This window comes from Pongo abelii, chromosome 18 (genome assembly GCF_028885655.2).
Source record: "Pongo abelii isolate AG06213 chromosome 18, NHGRI_mPonAbe1-v2.0_pri, whole genome shotgun sequence".
NCBI lineage: Eukaryota > Metazoa > Chordata > Mammalia > Primates > Hominidae > Pongo > Pongo abelii.
In genome coordinates, this window is record NC_072003.2 from 34,954,792 (window position 1) to 34,974,146 (window position 19,355).

The following is a 19,355-nucleotide window of genomic DNA, read 5'->3' on the forward strand; positions in this document are numbered from 1 at the left end:
AGGTGATCCACGCACCTCAGCTTCCCAAAGTGCTGGGATTACAGGCATGAGCCACCGCGCCTGGCCAGGAGGTTCTTTGATGTAGGTTTTTAACAGCATAAACAAGGATGCATATAGTTAGGTTTATTTTTATAAACTTTTGATGTTTCTTTTGCTCTGTGTCTTACTGTGAATATATGGAGACAAATGTACATTTAAGTCATTCGTGATCATATTACTTTTGCTTATATGGGTTTTTGCTTATATGGATGTTGTAAATGACAAGATAAAATCATAAAGTTTGATAAACTCATCTGTGCCCTGTAAACTTTAGTCCACTGACTGCATAACTCGATTCAGTCACTATTTATCAGTTTAAAAATGGTTTTAAAAAGCTGTAAAGCAAGCTTTATTACACATTTCTGAATCAGGAAGGGGTAAAATGTGACACAGTTCCTCTGTGCCACAGACTCTTTTGGGGAGAAGAGTTTTGCAAAAATAAATAAATAAATAAAATAGGTAAGAGATTCCAAAGTCTATTTTTCAAAAAGCTTGGGTGTTTTTCTATGATTAACCCTCACTATACAGTCCCTTTTACCCAAGGCATGGTCCCTAGGTCATCTTTTTAAGGTTTAGTTTCTGGGAAGTTTTCAGCAAATCTATCTCATGCTTTGTCCCAGTTTGTTTGTTTTTGTTTTGGAGAAGGTGAACATCTTCAGTTGAGGATGGACTGTCTGTCCCCAAGCCTACATGTGTTCGCCAAAGCTAAAGCTGAATCGGAGTTTTCATTTCTTCACCACCCTTCCCCAGGCCCCCTCCTTTTTACCAACCCATCTTCTCCAACATCATCTGATCTTTGTTGCTGTCAGTAATTTCAGAATGAACAAATGCAGGAGCACCATCTCTTTGGAAAGTTCCTTCACTTCCAGTCTGCTCACTACGTCCTCCAACTGTATCTTTATATTTTAGATTTTTCAATATCTATACCTCTTCATAATGTATATTCTGTAAACCATATTTTACTACTATTGTATAAAATTATTTTCTTATTTCCAACTCTTTTTTATCCTTACTTAGTGTTGGACCAATACACAATTCATCCTTCTTATTAAGGCAAAAGTGAGCTCTAACCTGCTGTGGTTCACAGCCATCATAGGTATGACTGCCAGGGTGAATGTAAAAGGGTAACACAGTCTCACCAATTTTCACTTCATGTCTATGCTAAGCTACATAAGGCTCACATTTAGTTTTCAGCTGAACAATACTTTTTCCATTAGCAATTTTTCCATTTTGACTGTCTTCATCTACAAGGACATAAGTTTTCAAGTCTTGGTGAAAATAAATTTCTGCATGAAACTTACTGACACCAACTTCAGGGATTCAAAGAGTATGATCCAGATCATTTTCTCAACCAATTAGCAGGTTTCAGAGCAGTAATGACAAAGTGTGATCCTGCCTGCAGCATGGGTGATCTAATGACAATTATTCTAATACACGGGGTCCAATTTTTTTTCTCATTTTCCTCCTCAGTATCTTCCGCAGTTACATTGCCTTCACTAGTAACGAGAGGAGGGACTGCGCTGGAGCCATACTGGAAGCCTAAGGAGCCAGAGGGCACAAGAGGGCAGGCAGGAAAGGCAGCCTCGTCCCGGGTGGCTGCTATGGCCACTGCCAGGACTCCGTAAAATGCATTGCCTGGAGCCAAACGGGGCTGTGGGCAACAAGCAAGGGGATGACTGATGGCCCTGTCCAATCTGCACGGCCTGGAACCCGGAAAACTCCTGGGAACTATTACATCTTCTGCAACTACAAGAACAGCGGGAGGAGCGTCGGAGAAATCAAGGGGCCAAAAGCGCTTGGGCCGTTCCTAGGTTGAGCCAGAAAGAGTGGCCAAGAAAGTTTTAAATAAATTTACCTGTGGCTAGATATGACCTGTTGATTACTCTTATTTTTTTCCACATTTATTGAGGTATGATTTACACATTAAAAAGTGTATCTATTTAGGGTGTACAATAGAATGCTTTGAGATGTGTATACATCTTTAAATTATCTCAATTAAACTAGTTATCATATCTATCCCCTTACATAGTTACTTTATACATTTTTGTGTGTGTGATGAGAGTAACTCGGGTCTACTTTTGTAACAAATTTCAAGTACAAATTATTATTAACTATAGTCACCATTCTACACATTAGGTCCTCAGCAGTTTTTCATTATATAACTGACAGTATGCACCCTTCAATGGATATCTCCTCACTTTTCTTTCTTGCTTGCTTTTTTTTTTCTTCCTTTTTTCTCTTTCTTTCTTTATTTCCTTAAGATTCCACATACAAATGAGATCGTGCAGTATTTGTCTTTCTGCATTTCACTTATTTCACCTAGCATAATGTCTTCAAGGTTCATTAATATTGTTGTAAATGAAGAATTTCATTCTTCACTAAAGCTATAATTCTCTCTCACACAGTTTATCCATTTATCTGTATCAGAGGAGTACAGATATCCTTGGTGGTACGTATTCTATGTCCTTTGGCTATATACTCAGAATTGGAATTAATGGTACTTCTAGTTTAAAAATTTCAAGAAACCTCCAAAACTTTGTGTGTGTGTGTGTGAGAGAGAGAGAGAGAGAGAGAGAGAGAAAGAGAGAGAGAGAGAGAGAGAGAGAGAGAGAGATAGAAAGGATACAGAAAAAAGAAAGAAAATGTAAGAATAATGAATGTTTCAATATCAATGGCTGGTTCCTGGTCATCCTTGGTAGGAAATAAACAAGTAGGTTAAGTCAAGCATAGCCTAAATTATGTTTAAAACATTTTGTGAACTTAAAGTAGATTAGATGTTTAGAATAATTTTGTTTTCTTTTTGTCTGGATTCATTTGTTTTTTTACTATACTTTAAGTTTTAGGGTACATGTGCACAACATGCAGGTTTGTTACATATGTATACATGTCCCATGTTGGTGTGCTGCACCTATTAACTCGTCATTTAACATTAGATATATCTCCTAATGCTATCCCTCCCCCCTCCCCCCACCCCACAACAGGCCCCGGTATGTGATATTCCCCTTCCTGTGTCCATGTGTTCTCATTGTTCAACTCCCACCTATGAGTGAGAACATGCGGTGTTTGGTTTTTCGTCCTTGCGATAGTTTGCTGAGAATGATGGTTTCCAGCTTCATCCCTGTCCCTACAAACGACATGAACTCATCACTTTTTATGGCTGCATAGTATTCCATGGTGTATATGTGCCACATTTTCTTAATCCAGTCTATCATTGTTGGACATTTGGGTTGGTTCCAAGTCTTTGCTATTGTGAATAATGCCGCAATAAACATACATGTGCATGTGTCTTTATAGCAGCCTGATTTATAATCATTTGGGTATATACCCAGTAATGGGATGGCTGGGTCAAATGCTATTTCTAGTTCTAGATCCCTGGGAGGAATCGCCACACTGACTTCCACAATGGTTGAACTAGTTTACAGTCCCACCAACAGTGTAAAAGTGTTCCTATTTCTCCACATCCTCTCCAGCACCTGTTGTTTCCTGACTTTTTAATGATTGCCATTCTAACTGGTGTGAGATGCTATCTCATTGTGGTTTTGATTTGCATTTCTCTGATGGCCAGTGATGATGAGCATTTTTTCATGTGTCTTTTGGCTGCATAAATGTCTTCTTTTGGGAAGTGTCTGTTCATATATAATGGCTGCACCAGTGGAAATGCTCAGCAATGGTGTACAAATATTGTGTCTCTGCATCCTAACACTTTTTATCTTTTGACTTTTTGATAATAGCTATTGTAACACCACCATAAGGTGATATTGCCTTGGGATTTCGGTTTTAATTACTCTGATAATTAGTGATGGTAAGCATCTTTTTATATGCCTGCTGGCCATTTGTATGTCTTTGGAAAAATGGCTATTTAGATGTTTTGCCCAATTAATCATGGAATTGGTTTTTGTTTTGTTCTGCTATTAATTTTATTCCATATTGATTAGTATTACATATATTTTGGATAGTAATATATTATCCTACATGTGGTTCACAAATATTTTCTCCCATCCCATATATTCCCTTTATATTTTGTTGATTGTTTCCTTTATTGTGCAGAAACTTTTTACTTTGATATAGTTGCACTTTTTTAGTTTTGCTTTTGTTGCTTGTGTTCTTCGTGTAGAATCCAAAACATCATTGCCAAGACTGGTGCCAAGGAGCTTTTTCCCTATTATTTTTTAGAGGATTCATGATTTCAGTTCTTACGTTTGAGTCTTTTTAAATTTAGTTTAATTTTATTTTAGTTTATTTTATTTTCCTTTCAGTTCTAGGATACATGTGCAGAAAGTGTAGGTTTGTTACATAGGTATACATATGCCACGGTGGTTTGCTGCACTTATAAACCCGTCATCTAGATTTTAGGTCCTGCATGCATTAGGTAATTGTCATAATGCTCTCCTTCCCCTTGCCACCCACCCCCCAACAGGCCCCGGTGTGTGATGTTCTTCTCCCTGTGTCCATGTGTTTTTATTGTTCAGCTCCTACTTATGAGTGAAAACATGTGGTGTTTGGTTTTTTGTTCTTGTGTCAGTTCACTGAGAATGATGGCTTCCAGCTTCATCCATGTCTGTGCAAAGGACATGAACTCATTCTTTTTTAATGGCTGCATAGTATTCCATAGTGTATACATCCCACATTTTCTTTATGTATTCTATTGCTGATGGGCATTAGGGTTGATTCAAGTCTTTGCTATTGCTAATAGTGCTGCAATAAACATACATGTGCATATGTCTTTATAGTAGAATGATTTACAATCCTTTCGGTATACACCCAGTAATGGGATTGCAGGGTCAAATGGTATTTGTGGTTCCAGATTCTTGATGAATCACCACACTGTCGTCCACAATGGTTGAACTACTTTACACCCCCACAAGCAGTGTAAAAACATTCCTATTTCTCCACACCCTCACCTATTTCTCCACACCCTCACCTGCATCTGTTGTTTCCTGACTTTTTAATGATCACCATTCTAACTGGCATGAGATGGTATTTCATTGTGGTTTTGATTTGCATTTATCTAATGACCTGTGATTATGAGCTACAAAAAAACTTCTTAAATAATTTTTACATAATTCCTTTTCCTCCTTGGACTTATATTTGAATTCCATTTCCCCAACAGACTTATATTCTGCTAATGACCTCTTCAATGAGAACTACAAACCACTGCTCAAGGAAATAAGAGAGGACACCATTGACTTTCTTCAAAGAACTAGAAGAAACTACTTTAAATTTCATATGGAACAAAAAAGAGTCCATATAGCCAAGACAATACTAAGGAAAAAGAACAAAGCTGGAGGTATCATGCTGCCTGACTTCAAACTATACTACAAGGCTACCATAACTAAAACAGCATGGTACTGGTACCAAAGCAGATATATAGATCAATGGAACAGAACAGAGGCCTCAGAAATAACACCACATATCTACAGCCATCTGATCTTTGACACACCTAACAAAAACAAGCAATGGGGAATGGATTTCCTATTTAACAAATGGTGCTGGGGAAAGTGGCTAGCCATATGCAGAAAACAGAAACTGGATCCCTTCCTTACACCTTATATAAATTAACTCAAGATGACTTAAAGACTTAAACCTAAAACCTAAAACCATGAAAACCCTAGAAGAAAACCTAGGCAATATCATTCAGGACATACACATGGGCAAAGACTTCATGACTAAAACACCAAAAGCAATTGCAACAAAAGCCAAACTTGACAAATGGGATCTATTTAAACTGAAGAGCTTCTCTTCAGCAAAAGAAACTATCATTAGAATGAATAAACAATGTACAGAATGGGAGAAAATGTTTGCAGTCTATCCATCCGACAAAGGTCTAATATCCAGAATCTACAAAGAACCTAAACAAATTTACACACCAAAAAAAACCTCATCAAAAAATAGGCAAAGGATATGAACAGACACTTCTCAAAAGAAGACATTTATGCAGCCAACAAGCATGAAAAAAAGCTCATCATCACTGGTCATTAGAGAAATGCAAATCAAACCACAATGAAATACCATCTCATGCCAGTTAGAATGGCACCAAAAAGTCTGGAAACAATAGATGCTGGCGAGGATTCAGAGAAATAGGAACACTTTTACACTGTTTCTGGGTGTGTAAATTAGTTCAGCCATTGTAGAAGACAGTGTGGTGATTCCTCAAGGATCTAGAACCAGAAATACTATTTGACCCAGCAATCCTATTACTGGGTATACACCCAAAGGATTATAAATCATTCTACTATAAAGACACATACACACGTATGTTTATTGCAGCACTATTTACAATAGGAAAGACTTGGAACCAACCCAAATGCCCATCAATGATAGACTGGATAAAGAAAATGTGGCACACATATACCATGGAATACTATGCAGCCATAGAAAAAATGAGTTCATGTCCTTTGCAGGGACATGGATGAAGCTGGAAACCATCATCCTCAGCAAACTAACACAGGAACAGAAAATCAAACACCACATGTTCTCACTCACAAGTGGGAGTCAAACAATGAGAACACATGGACACAGGGAGGGAAACATCACAAACCAGGGCCTGTAGGGGGGTGGGGAGCAAGGAAAGGGAGAGCATTGGGACAAATACCTAATGCATGCAGAGCTTAAAACCTAGATGACGGGTTGACAGGTGCAGTAACCCACCGTGGCACATGTATACCTATGTCACAATCCTGCATGTTCAGCACATGTATCCCAGAACTTAAAGTAAAATTTTAAAAAAAAATGTTTAAGTCTTTATTTTAAACTAATTTTTCGGATGATATAAGAGAAGTGTTCAGTTTTTTGTGTGCATATTTAGTTTCTTCTACACCATTTCTTGCTGTGTCTATCTTTTCCTAATTCTGTGGGAGCAGTTGACTGTATATGTGTGTTTATTTCTGGGTCCTCTACTCTGTTCCATTTGTTTTTATATAGGCACTGTACTGTCTTGATGACTATACCTTTAAAATATAGTTTGAAATGAGGAGATTTCAGGCTTTCAGCCTTTTTCTTTTAAGTATTTGGCTATTTGGGGTCTTTTGTGGCTCCACACTAATTTTAAAATTGTTGGTTCTACATTTATTTTAATGCATTAAAATTTTGATAGAAATTTCTTTAGCTCTGTAGATGACTTTTTGTATTAAATTTTAACAATATTAATTTTTAGAATCCATTAACACAGGATATATTTCACATTTTGTATTCTTCAATTTCTTTCATCAACATTTCATACCTTTCAGTATGCATATCTTTCATATTCTTGGTTAAACTTCTTCTATTTAATGAATTATTTCATTCCATTTGATAATATTGTAAATGGAATTGTTTCTTTATTCCTTTTTCAGATATTTTGTTGTTACTGTAAAAAAGTGCAACTGATTTTCATGTTAATATCATATCCTGCAACTTTACAGAATTACTTTGTTAGCTTTAACAGGGTTTTGTTGTTGTTGTTGTTATTGTGATTGTCGCTGTTGGTAAAATGGCAGGTATTCTTAACCCTAGTTACACTTTAAATTGATAGTTGCTATTATCATTTCATAATTCTTTAAAATATGACTAGATGGGTTTCTGCTGTTATAAATTCAGTTAAATTCAAATGTTCCTATATAAAATAATTTTGTCAGATTTCCCTGAGCTCTGGGAATGGAGGGCACCCTGTGGGAGCCAGGAGATTCAGGATGGGGAAGGAGAAGTGGAGCGTGGGAACCAGAGAGGGTCTCCGGGGACAGTAGGGAGGAGAGGGTGTCGTGTCAGAGATCCAGTGGGGAGAAAGAACGGACCAAAAAAGGGTGAAGGGTGGGAGTGGGCAACAGGACTGCTTCCCGACCCAGGCAGGTGGCAGGGAACTTTGCTAAGACTGCAGGCCCCAGGGAACAGTGCAGGCCGGATGGGAGGGAGTGGAGAGGACCAGGTGGACCCCAAGGTCAATGTGGAGAAAGGGACATTTCCTGGTTTCTTCGCCTCTGCCCAGCGTTCTGCGGGCATGGCCCCCCAGAAGCAGGGCAGGGGAGGAGGTGATTCCCAGCGGGATCAGAGAGCTGAGGGAAGAACAGCCGCTTCGCAGGGCCGCGGTGACAGTGGAAACAAGCGAGGCTGCTGATCCCGCTGTCCCCGTGGGTGGATGGGGCAGGGGCGGAGCCGAGCTCTGGTGGCCCAGCGCCGGGGCCTGCAGCTAGCCCTGGAGGAATCCACTCAGACCTGCAGTGGGCCTTCTAGGAGACCAGTGTGGACGGCGCAGTGGACACACCCTTCCCTGCTGGAACATTTGTGAGGCTGGAATTTAAATTCTTGAAAACAAGATGCCAGAAGGACTGGAAGATATCCTAGTGCAAAGTCCAGCCCAAGGGGAGGAAGCGGAAATCCCTGGCCTGCATCAAACAGGGCTCTGAGGGTAAGGTTCCAGGCCAGATGGTCACTGCCCTATAGAGACGCACGCTCTGCAGGACCCTGAGGAGCACCAGGGACCCAGTGCAGCAAGGTGGAGCAGGCGGTGAGGACCCCACAGCTACTGCTTCCCTACATAGTTCGCCTTCTCCAAGGCTCGGCCCCCAGCTGAGCCCAGCACTGAATTGTGTGGTGCCTCCTGGACCACTGCCGGGAGTGACCAGTGGAAGACTCCACCTCCCAGGGAGAGGACCCCACTATATCCCCAGCTGATAAAGCTGCTCCCCCCACCAAAAACAAATAAATAAAAATTGATAAAACAATTTGGTTTGGTCTGAAAATAATGTGTATCCTTTGTTTACTGGTCAACATGCTGCCCATTTATCTATATGCCTAATTAGTAAAACTTTTTAATGAAGTTATTTAACGTTATGATCCTTTATTATGAAACAAAATGGTAAATTTGATAATGGTTTTAATAGCACGTAATATGATTGAAAATATGTCAATTTGTCGTTGCCAATGAATCTTTGTGTTATTTTACACTGTGGGATATTCTGTCTACAGATGTCTAAGAGCTTAGAATCTTGCCTCACATTATTGTCTGTGCTGAGTACTAACTACTCTAATTCATCAAATTATCTTTTTTATATCATTCTTAAAATACAATATCATTATTTATTTTATTAAAGTTATCTTTCTGCCTAATCTAAATATTTATGAAAATTATGAGGTCTATTCAGCCTGCCTTCTTGATAAAGGTCAGTTTTTGTCCTCTTTATTAATACATTAGAGGGTACAAATTCACTTTCATTACAGGGACATGTTGCATAGTGATGAAGTATGAACTTTTGGTGTAACAATCATCTGAATAGGGCTTATTGTCCCAATTAGGTATTTTCTCATTCCTAACCCCTCTAACAACTTCCCATCTTTCTGAGACATAGTCTCCAGTGTCTATTTTTCCAGTCTCTAGATTTAAGTGTATGCATTATTGAACTCTCACTTACAAGTGAGAAAACATAGTATTTTATTTTCTGTTTCAGTTATTTTACTTACAATAATGGCCTCCAGTTTCATTCATGTTGCTGCAAAAGACATGATTTTATTCTTCTTTATTGCTGAGTAATATTCCATGGTATAAATGTATAGCAAATTTGCTTTTTTCAATCATTAATTGATAAATTTAAATTGACTCTACATCTTTGCCATTGTGAATAGTGCTGCAATAAACATGTAAGTGTGAGCATCTTCTTTATATAATGAATTATTTTCCTTTGGGTAGATACCCAGTAGTGCAAGTGCTGGATCAAATGGAAGTTCTATTTTTATTTTTTTGAGAAATCTTTATACTGTTTTCCATAGAGGTTGTAGAAATTTACATTCCCACAATGTGTGAGTATTCTCTTTTCCTTGTATCCTTGCCAATATCTGTCACTTTTCTGCTTTTTAATAATTAGCCATTATGAATGATGTAAAATGGTATTTCATTGTGGATTTTAATTGGCATTTATTTGACCATTGGCAATGTTGAGCATTTCTTACATGCTTTTTGGCCATCATTGTCTTCTTTTTGAAAAATATCTGTTGTCATTCTTTGCCTGCTTTTTAATGAGGTTACTTGTTTTATTCTTGTTGATCTGTTTGATTTCCTCGTATATTCTGAACCTAAGTTCTTTGTGACATGCATATTTCGCAAACTTTTTTTTATTCCATAAGTTCTCTGCTCACCTGCCAATTAAAAGCTTCTTTTCAGGAGCTTTTTAGTTTAATTAAGTTCCATTTGTCTATTTCTGTTATTGTTGTGTGTACTTTTGAGATCTTAGTTATGAATTCTTTGCCCAGACCAATAACCAAAAAAGTTTATCATAGGGTTTCTTCTAGAACTTTCATCACTTCAGGTCTTACATTTTAGTATTTCAATCTATATTGAGTTGATTTTTGTGTACGGTGAGAGTTAGGGGTACCATTTTATACTTCTGCATATGGCAATATAATTTCTCCAGCAAAACATGTTGAAGAGAATGTCATTTCCCCAGTGTAAATTTGTGTTCACTTTGTAAAAGATCAGTTGTGTGTAGGTATGTGGTTTTATTTCTAGGTTCTCTATTCTGTTCCATTAATCTATGCATCTGTTTATATCAGTACCCTACTGTTTGGATTATTAAAGCCTTCTAGTATAATTTTTCAAGTCAGGTAACATAATAGTAATATCTCCAACTTTGTTCTTTTTGCTTAAATTTGTTTTGGCTATTTGGGATTTTCTACGGTTCCATATGAATTTAATTTTTTTTCTAATTCTATGAAAAATAACATTGAAATTTTGGTAGGAATTGCATTTAGTATGTAGATTGTTTGAGGTAGTACAGTCATTTTAATAATAATTCATCCAATCCATGAACATGGGATGTTTTTCTCATTTGTACAATAATTGTCATGGACAATTTATTCATCAGTGTGTTTTTCTTCATAGAGATGTTTCACCTATTTGATTAAGTATATTTCTAGGTATAATACCTTTTTTGTAGCTATTGTAAAAGGAATTGACTTTTTAATTTGGTTCTCAGATTGATCATTATTAGTGTATAAAAATGCTAATTGTTGTACATTGAATTTTGTGTCCTGAAACATTATTAAATTCATTTATCAAATCTAAAAGTTTTGGGCCAGGCACGGTGCCTAACGCCTATAATCCCAGCACTTTGAGAGACCGCGGCAGGCAGATCACCTGAGGTCGGGAGTTCAAGACCAGCCTGACCAACATGGAGAAACCCTTTCTCTACTGAAAATGCAAAATTAGCCAGGCGTGGTGGCACTTGCCTGTAATCCCAGCTACTAGGGAGGCTGAGGCAGGAGAATTGCTTGAACCCAGGAGGTGGAGGTTGCGGTGAGCCGAGATCGCACCATTGCACTCCAGCCTGGGCAACAAGAACTAAACTCCATCTCAAACAACAACAACAACAGCAACAACAACAAAGACACTAAAAGTTTTTTGGTGGTCTTTAATTTTTTTAGGTATAATATTATGTAATCATCAAAGAGGGACAATTTGACTTCCTAATTAAAACCATATGGATGCTCCCACCAAGATCAACAGACAGAATCTGTGGGAGGGCACAGGTGATGGTATTTCTTTAAAGTGGTCATGTGATTATGGTTGGACGCCTAGGCTGAAAGCCACTTAGCTAAGCATTGCCTCTCAAGTTTCAGTGTACATATAAAACATTTCTGATTTCAGGCCTCTCTCTTAGTAATGTGATTCTGCAGGTTTGGAGGGGGTCCATGAATTGGCTTCTTTAAAAAGTTTTCTCTTAATGCTGATGTTTCTCCCAGTACATCCATTGTAGTATCACTCAGTTAGAGAAAGTAGGCACAGCACATAGAGTTTCTAACACCCAACACTCTTACCACAACATAAATACATTTGGGTCAAAGTGGAAACCACCCATCACCCTTCAGAAACATGTTAATGTCAGCTGGCTCTTTAAAGTTTACAGAGGCTAGAAAAGGCTTCATTGTTTGAATGTCTGCATTTGAAAGGCTTCAGTGTTTGAATGTCTGCCTTTGAAAAACATGTACACATGAGTTAACACAGTGTTTATTGTTAATACAATGTTTATTGGGTGTGTACTATGTGTTCAGAAGTCTGTTACACGGCACTGTGCTGGAAACATCACATGATGTGTTAGTCCTCATAGCTCCCCGGGAGGTGGGTGTTAGGTGTTCTGTAATTCCCGGGATTTAAATGAAGGGCCCAACATTTCTATTTTGTCTTATATTTTTGAAATTATTTACCTATAAAGAAAATGTGTAGAATAAAACTGTATAGACAGATGAGAGGGATACAGAAAGAAAGGGTAAACTGTTCAGAGGGATTTTTTAGTATTTATATTTACTTTCTTGTGCCTTGTAGAACAACTACTAGATCTGCAGAAATAATAGACAGGTTGCTAGGTGAAATGTCTCTAGATGCACTGGCTTCAGTGAAAAAGCAATTGTGGCCCACAAATAGATAATTATTTGCTCCCATTTATCTGTTTTTTATTTTCAGGAAATTGTGGGCACCAGCTCAGGAGAGACAGCAGGAGCCACCACTCAAATTTCTGATCTCTTTTAATTAGTTCTGTGAGAGTTGATTCTAGGGTGAGGCCAGACCAGCATGAGTCCTTAGAAGAGGGTGGATCTGGGCAGGGCTGGGACAGAAAGTGGGCCCCATGTGGCTGATGTCTATGCTGATAGAGTATTTCCAGTTCTGTCTTTCCTAAGCCTGCTGAATAAAAACTTGACTCTTAGAGTTTGTGTAATTTTAATCTATTTTAGCCATTTCTCTGTCAATTTTTGTAACACACAATAACAAGGAATTTAATCAAAAGTCTTAAAGTTTTTTAGGAAAATTATATGAGAAGCTAAAAAATATTATTTTTACTAAGGTAAAAGAAATAGGAATAATCACAACAATAGCAATAATTATTTTGTCCATGAATAGCCCTTTAGGTGGTAACCTCAGAACTCACAACAGCATAAGGGAAATGGAACAAATGTAGCCAAAGTCCCCTGTACACCTCCCTTCTGTCTTCTGACCACAGAATGTTGAATTCAATCATTTAGCCATTTGCTCTGGAATGAAAGTATCTGAACAGTAGAAACCATGAATATTTCACCTGTTTCTCTAATGGTCATATGATATAGTTTAGATGTCCCCACCAAATCTCATATTGAATTTTAATCCCTAATGTTACAGGTGGGGCCTGGTGGGAGGTGCTTGAATCATGGGGATGGATTCCTCATGTTTCTGTGCTGTTCTTGTCATGGTGAGTACTCACGAGATATGGTGGTTTAAATGTGAGGCATATCCCTCTGCTACTTTTCTTGTTCCCACTCCTACCACGGAAATTTAACTCAATTTCCTTATAAAATTACCTGACAAAATTTTATCTTATAATATAAATATGATAAATAAATATGATATTGTGACATTACAATATATCATTTGCATTATGACATCATAATTTATGACATCATAATTCATATGTATTATGACATCACAATTATATTATGACATCATAATTCATACACATTATGATATCATAGTATATTATGACATCATAATTTGAATGTTTTCTGATACTACAATGTATACGACAACATAATTTCTATGTATTATGACATCACAATGTTATGACATAATTCATATGCATGATGATATCACAATATATTATGACATCATAATTTGTATTATTATGACATCATAATATTGTCATATCACAATTCATATGATTATTTTCATATCATAATAACAAAATTTTGTTACATAATTTTATAAGAAAATTGAGTTAAGTTTTGTAACAACATTAACATATAAACTTAATAGAACCTAAGAATATTGTCTGCTTTTGTGTGAACGACTGCTTTATAATATTATAACATTGACAGATCATGAGCACTGTCACCTCGGACAAACACTGCCACTTTAAGTTCCAGCTCCCTTTCTACCTTCATGCATTTCAAGGAAATCACTTCTCTTCTAACTACAAGCAGCCAGAAAGAGCAGACAGTAAAACACAGATAAGACAGCTTGGGCACAGAGGGAGATAGGGGAGAAGTCTCTTGGGTAACTGCCAAACTTCACCCACATACAATGGGCCCCAGTAAAGCAGTGGGACTTAATAAGCACATTCCTTTCCCTTCAGGTGCACTAAAACAGGGAAGCTAAAAGCAGACTCGGGGGGTATGCCTGCAGCTGCAGAAAGATGTATGGGAAAAGACACACAACTCTCCCTCCCGGATAAGCACAACAAAGAGACACAGAAGGAGTCCAAGCCACTGATAAAGTCTCCCACCCTGAATCCTTAAAATCTCTTTGTCTGTAAGAAAGTGTGCCTCCGACCTAACTGCCAGATGTTCCTTTCAGGTTTGTTTTCTCTAAAATAAACCTATCTCGACTGGCAAGCCACCTTTCATGTTTCTTCCCTCTTTAATTCTTACAAACATATCAAAATTTGTTTATATATCAAATAGATTTTATATATTATGTTATCAATATATAATGATATTATAAGTTCCATTTAAATCCTATTTAAATTCAGACAATTTTATTAGGCAGCATCTGTGTGTCTACCACCCGATTTTTTTTGGATTCCACTATTTGCACAGACAGCACACCTGGAAAAACACAGACCCACCCAGCACAGGCTCTTCTCTGAATCTTTCTCCTCCTCAGGGCATCAGTTCATCAGTCAACCAAGTCATTTGAGAGTGGAGACAGAGTACTCCCTAACACAGAAGGTCTCATTCCTGCAGGCTTTTCTCAGAAGAGGGGGAAACAAGAAAGCCATTTTAGGGGACATTTGCTGGGACATACACTAAGCCTTCTACAGTTTGAAGGTTCTAACAGCAGATACAGACTTCTCAGTAGGAAGGGATGAGGCAGCTGTCCTAAACCTGGAGCTCCACTATACCGTGTCTTATCTCACTTAGGCAAATTTGAGAGGCTGCTCTGGAATATGTCTCGATGGTGGATGTTGGGCAACAACACAAGTTTTGATGGGACTCAGGTGGTGTCTGTTGTGTGAGGACAGAAGCTGAATGCTCGGGATCCAGGCTGTTATTCTTGTGGTCAGTTGGGTTACCTGTGTGGGCCCAATTCTGTTTTTACTAGGGAGCTGAATAAATTCTACAGAACAAGGTAGAACTCCCAGGATGACTGAGGAAGGATGAGAACAGGGGGAAGTTTTTCTCTCTACCTAGACTTTTTGCTACTTCACTAATCACAGGCTGATTAAGTTACCACCAGCTCTAATCTAATCGATTCAATTCAGTTGTGATTAATCTAATTATTGTCCCCATTGTTAAGGTAAAAAGGGCCATTTTATTTGGTCCTTACTTTTTCTCCACATTTTTATTTTATTATGTATGTATGTATCTAATACAATCAACCATAATTTCAATTTGACTTTCCAAGCATTTGAGAAATTATAACATCTATATACATGATTTTAGCAATATATATAATTCTCTTTCTTTGCAAAATGTATGACACATTTCAATATAGGTACATTTAATTCTGAATCTTGAAAGGTAAGCAATATCTTAAATACTTCCATGTAGGAATTGGGAGAGAAAGTAGAAAAAAAGTGATTGCCTTAACTCATGATTCCTGTGCCCCTGGCTTTATTTATTTTTCTTTTTATTTTTGACACTATGACAAGACTCAGTAAATGTCTCCCCTTAACTGTGTTTACGTCCCTAGTAAAATGACAGCAAGAAAGGTTTCTTATTGAGGCCCTAATGAGTGGCAGAAAAAAGAAAACTGTTCAGCCAATAAGAGTAAGCCAACTCCAGCCAAGGGACTTATAAAACGCAGGTCCACCAGAATCACACTCTGTATCTGGACACATAAGAGAGAGCACCTTTCACTTGAGCTTGAACATGGGAAAAGGAAATGAAGACCCTGATCCCCCCTGCTCTTCCATTCAATGCCCCACTGTCCAGCATCCTTTCCAACAGATCTCCTTTACAAAAAAGGGCTCAGGTGAGAAGAAACCACTCAAAGAAAAAGGCAAGACCCCCTCCTCCCATTCCAGTGAGAAGCACATGCAAAGGCAAGGTAAGGCCTTGAGCTGTTACTATGGAGGCTGGAAGGAGTGTTGGAATCAGGTGTACTGAGCTGTGTGTCTTTGGTAGGATTTTATTTTGAGATTGGGAATGGGAAATGGCTTAGAGCCCCGAGGAAAGATTGAGAAATGTGTTCACTCATGACGCTGGCAGAAAAGCTTCATTTGAAAGACTGATTCACAAATATGTGTCAGAGATAGACTATGGGACTCTGTGCCTGGGAGAGGTGAGTCACTTAAACTCCATGTTGCACTAGGATCAGAGCCCGATCTAAATGAGGAGAAGGATTATGAGGAAACCAAGCTCAAAGCCAGAAACAGCACCGCCAGATCAGGTAAGATTTTACTCTCTCAATGTAAAAAGAGACAGAGCAGCAACACAGTCTTCCCTGGGAAGAAAACTGGGAGCTCTTTGGCAGCTAGGGCCTTACAGAGCTTGGATGCTGAAGAACAGAAGGCACCTGGGTTTTGGTAGCAACTTTAGCTCCTGTGTGTCCAGGATGAACTAAAGCTTCTAGGGTGTTTGTTTGGAGGCACTTACTCAAACTTTTATTTTATCAACAGAACCAGAGTTGAGCTCACATGAGGGAAACTCCAAGAAAAGGAAAATCAGTTCCAAGGACAGCTGCCAAGACAGAGCAGGTAGAATCTTGCCTTTTTTTTTTTCCACCAAAGGGCAAACAAATAGGAAACTTTTATACAGGGCTTGAACAGCAAAGGGGCTTCCAAGTGACTTGAACATTTTTTGAGATCCTGGCACTCAGAGGATATGTAGAGATTCAGGGGGTTAAGCTTCACTTCAACAAAGTGCTGAGATGGTCAGGATGGAGGAGAAGAAGAGACAAAATAAGGTTCACCTGAAAGTGCATGGGAGGTTGCAGAAATGGGGGACTGTGGGAACTGTTCTAGTGAGCTTCTCACTCACATGCTTTCTCTGCAGGGACCTGTCCAGGAGTGGAACACAGCCTGATGTTGAAAAAGAAACTAAAGTACTCCACTGTGGGGAAAAGAAAGAGAGATCAGATTGTTACTGTGTCCATGTAGAAAAGGAAGGCATAAGAAACTCCATTTTGATCTGTACAAAGAAAAATTGTTCTGCTTTAAGATGCTGTTAATCTGTAACTTTAGCCCCAACCCTGTGCTCACAGAAACATATGCTGTATTGAATCAAGGTTTAAGGGATTTAGGGCTGTGCAGGATGTGCCTTGTTAACAATATGTTTGCAGGCACTATGCCTGGTAAAATCATCGCCATTCTCTATTAACCAGGGAGAAAATGCACTGCAGAAAGCCGCAGGGACCTCTGCCCAAGAAAGCCTGGGTATTATCCAAGGTTTCCCCCTACTGAGACAGCCTGAGATATGGCCTCATGGGAAAGGAAAGACCTTACATCCCTCATCCCGACACCGGTGAAGGGTCTGTGCTGAGGAGGAGGAGTGAAAGAGGAAGGCCTCTTTGCAGTTGAGATAAGAGGAAGGTGTCTGTCTCCTGCTCATCCCTGGGAATGGAATGTCTCCGTGTAAAGTCGACCATTCGTTCTATTCTGAGATAGGAGAAAAACTGCCCTGTGGCTGGAGACGAGATATGCTGACAGCAATACTGCTGTGTTACTCCTTGCTACACTGAGATGTTTGTGTAAAATGAAACATAAATCTAGCCTACATGCACATCCAGGCACAGTAGCTTTCCTTGAACTTATTCATGATACAGATTCCTTTGCTCACATGTTTCCCTGCTGACCTTCTCCCCATCCTCACCCTGCTGCCCTACTACACTCCCCTCGCCAAGACAGTAAAAATAGTGATCAATGAATACTGAGGGGGCTCAGACACCAGCGCCAGTGTGGGTCCTCACACGTTGAGCACCGGTCTCCTGGGCCCACTGTTCTTTCTCTATACTTTGTCTCTGTGTCTTATTTCTTTTCTCAGTCCCTCGCCTCCACCTGATGAGAAATACCGACAGGTGTGGAGTGTCAGGCCCCCTTCACTCCACCACTGTGCACATCAGTGAATTCCAGGAGTCCTGTGATGCCCACCACAGAGGGCCTTTCATGGCTCGCACTGGGTGCAGCAAGTGGCATAGGTCTCGAGACCCAGGAGTTCAACAGCCTTCACTTCGGAAAGCTTGGTGACCTTGCAAGGTGTGTCCAAGGCCATTTATAAAGACATTTCCCAGGTGTTGGTACAGCAGGTCCATTCTCCACTGACCTGGGAGCAGCTCACTCAGCTTGCCCAGTTCTGGAGGCCTCTGTGTGCCCAGGTGCAGATCTCCTATAATATGGCCACCCGGGCAGGTTGTTTCTTTCCTGCTAAGAACTGGATTGTTTCAGCCACACTGCCCGGCTCTGGGGATCCAGTCCTGGATAGAGAAGCCCAACCCTTGCCTGGACAGGAGATAACTGAGCAAGTCAGTGGATCAGATGAGGTTTGAGCTGGGTGGACCCTGACCCTATTCAGCAGAGAATGCAGTTCTTGGAATGAGAACAATAACCTGCTACTTCTCAGATTCTTCCAGATGAGCAGCAGTGACAATTTTAGATGCACTGTGTTAATACGTGACAGAACCTGAAGCAGTCATAGGAAAGAAACTTGAACAACATACTCAAAATGGTGAGACCTGCATTTTGTAGAGGGCTAAGATTATAAACACATTTTAAATTTCTTGTTAGGTATTTGATGTCTTTTGGATGTCTGATAAGAGTCATGCATTTCTATATAATCAAACAAATATTAGAATATAATCATTCATATGTCTTTGCATATTTTAAATTGTAGGAAAATAAATATAAAATTATATGCTTCTCTATTAATTCAGAAAAGTTTGTAGCCTCTCACTCTCCCACGCTGAACCCATGGAGGACTAATATCGACAAACCTTTAATAGTATTCCCTATGGAAAAATGTCAATACATTTTTAGAGTTTAATACAATTATGGTGAAATCACTACACAAGTGTTTATTATTAATGTTTTTACATAAAATTGAAGTCCAGATATGTTAAATGTAATTGATCATGCTTATTTATTCTTCACCTGACTCATATTTGCCTCATTTTAAATTTTCTAAATATAAACTTCCATTTTATTCATTTCAGTTGATCATACTGTACTGTAGAATATTAAATGTAATATACATATCATTTTACATATTGCTGCATTTTATAGTTTTTCTTCTTGTATTTTCTGGTGAGATTATGAAATATTTCATCATCTAAATATATTTTTGTTTTATTCTTTGCCTCATAGTTTATATATATGTAATGATATAAACATTTATGTTTCTGAGAATCTTCAATTTTAGATAATTTTGTATTTTATCAATACTGAATTTGT

At 38.6% G+C, this 19,355-nt stretch overlaps 2 pseudogenes; one reads left to right on the forward strand and one right to left on the reverse strand.

The window, feature by feature from the left end:
- Positions 1 to 559: 559 nt before the first annotated feature.
- On the reverse strand, positions 560 to 5,138 carry LOC100450296 (angiogenic factor with G patch and FHA domains 1-like; annotated as a pseudogene).
- Positions 5,139 to 15,840: 10,702 nt separating this feature from the next.
- Positions 15,841 to 18,454, forward strand: LOC100449927 (protein FRG2-like-1; annotated as a pseudogene).
- The last annotated feature ends 901 nt before the right edge of the window (positions 18,455 to 19,355 follow it).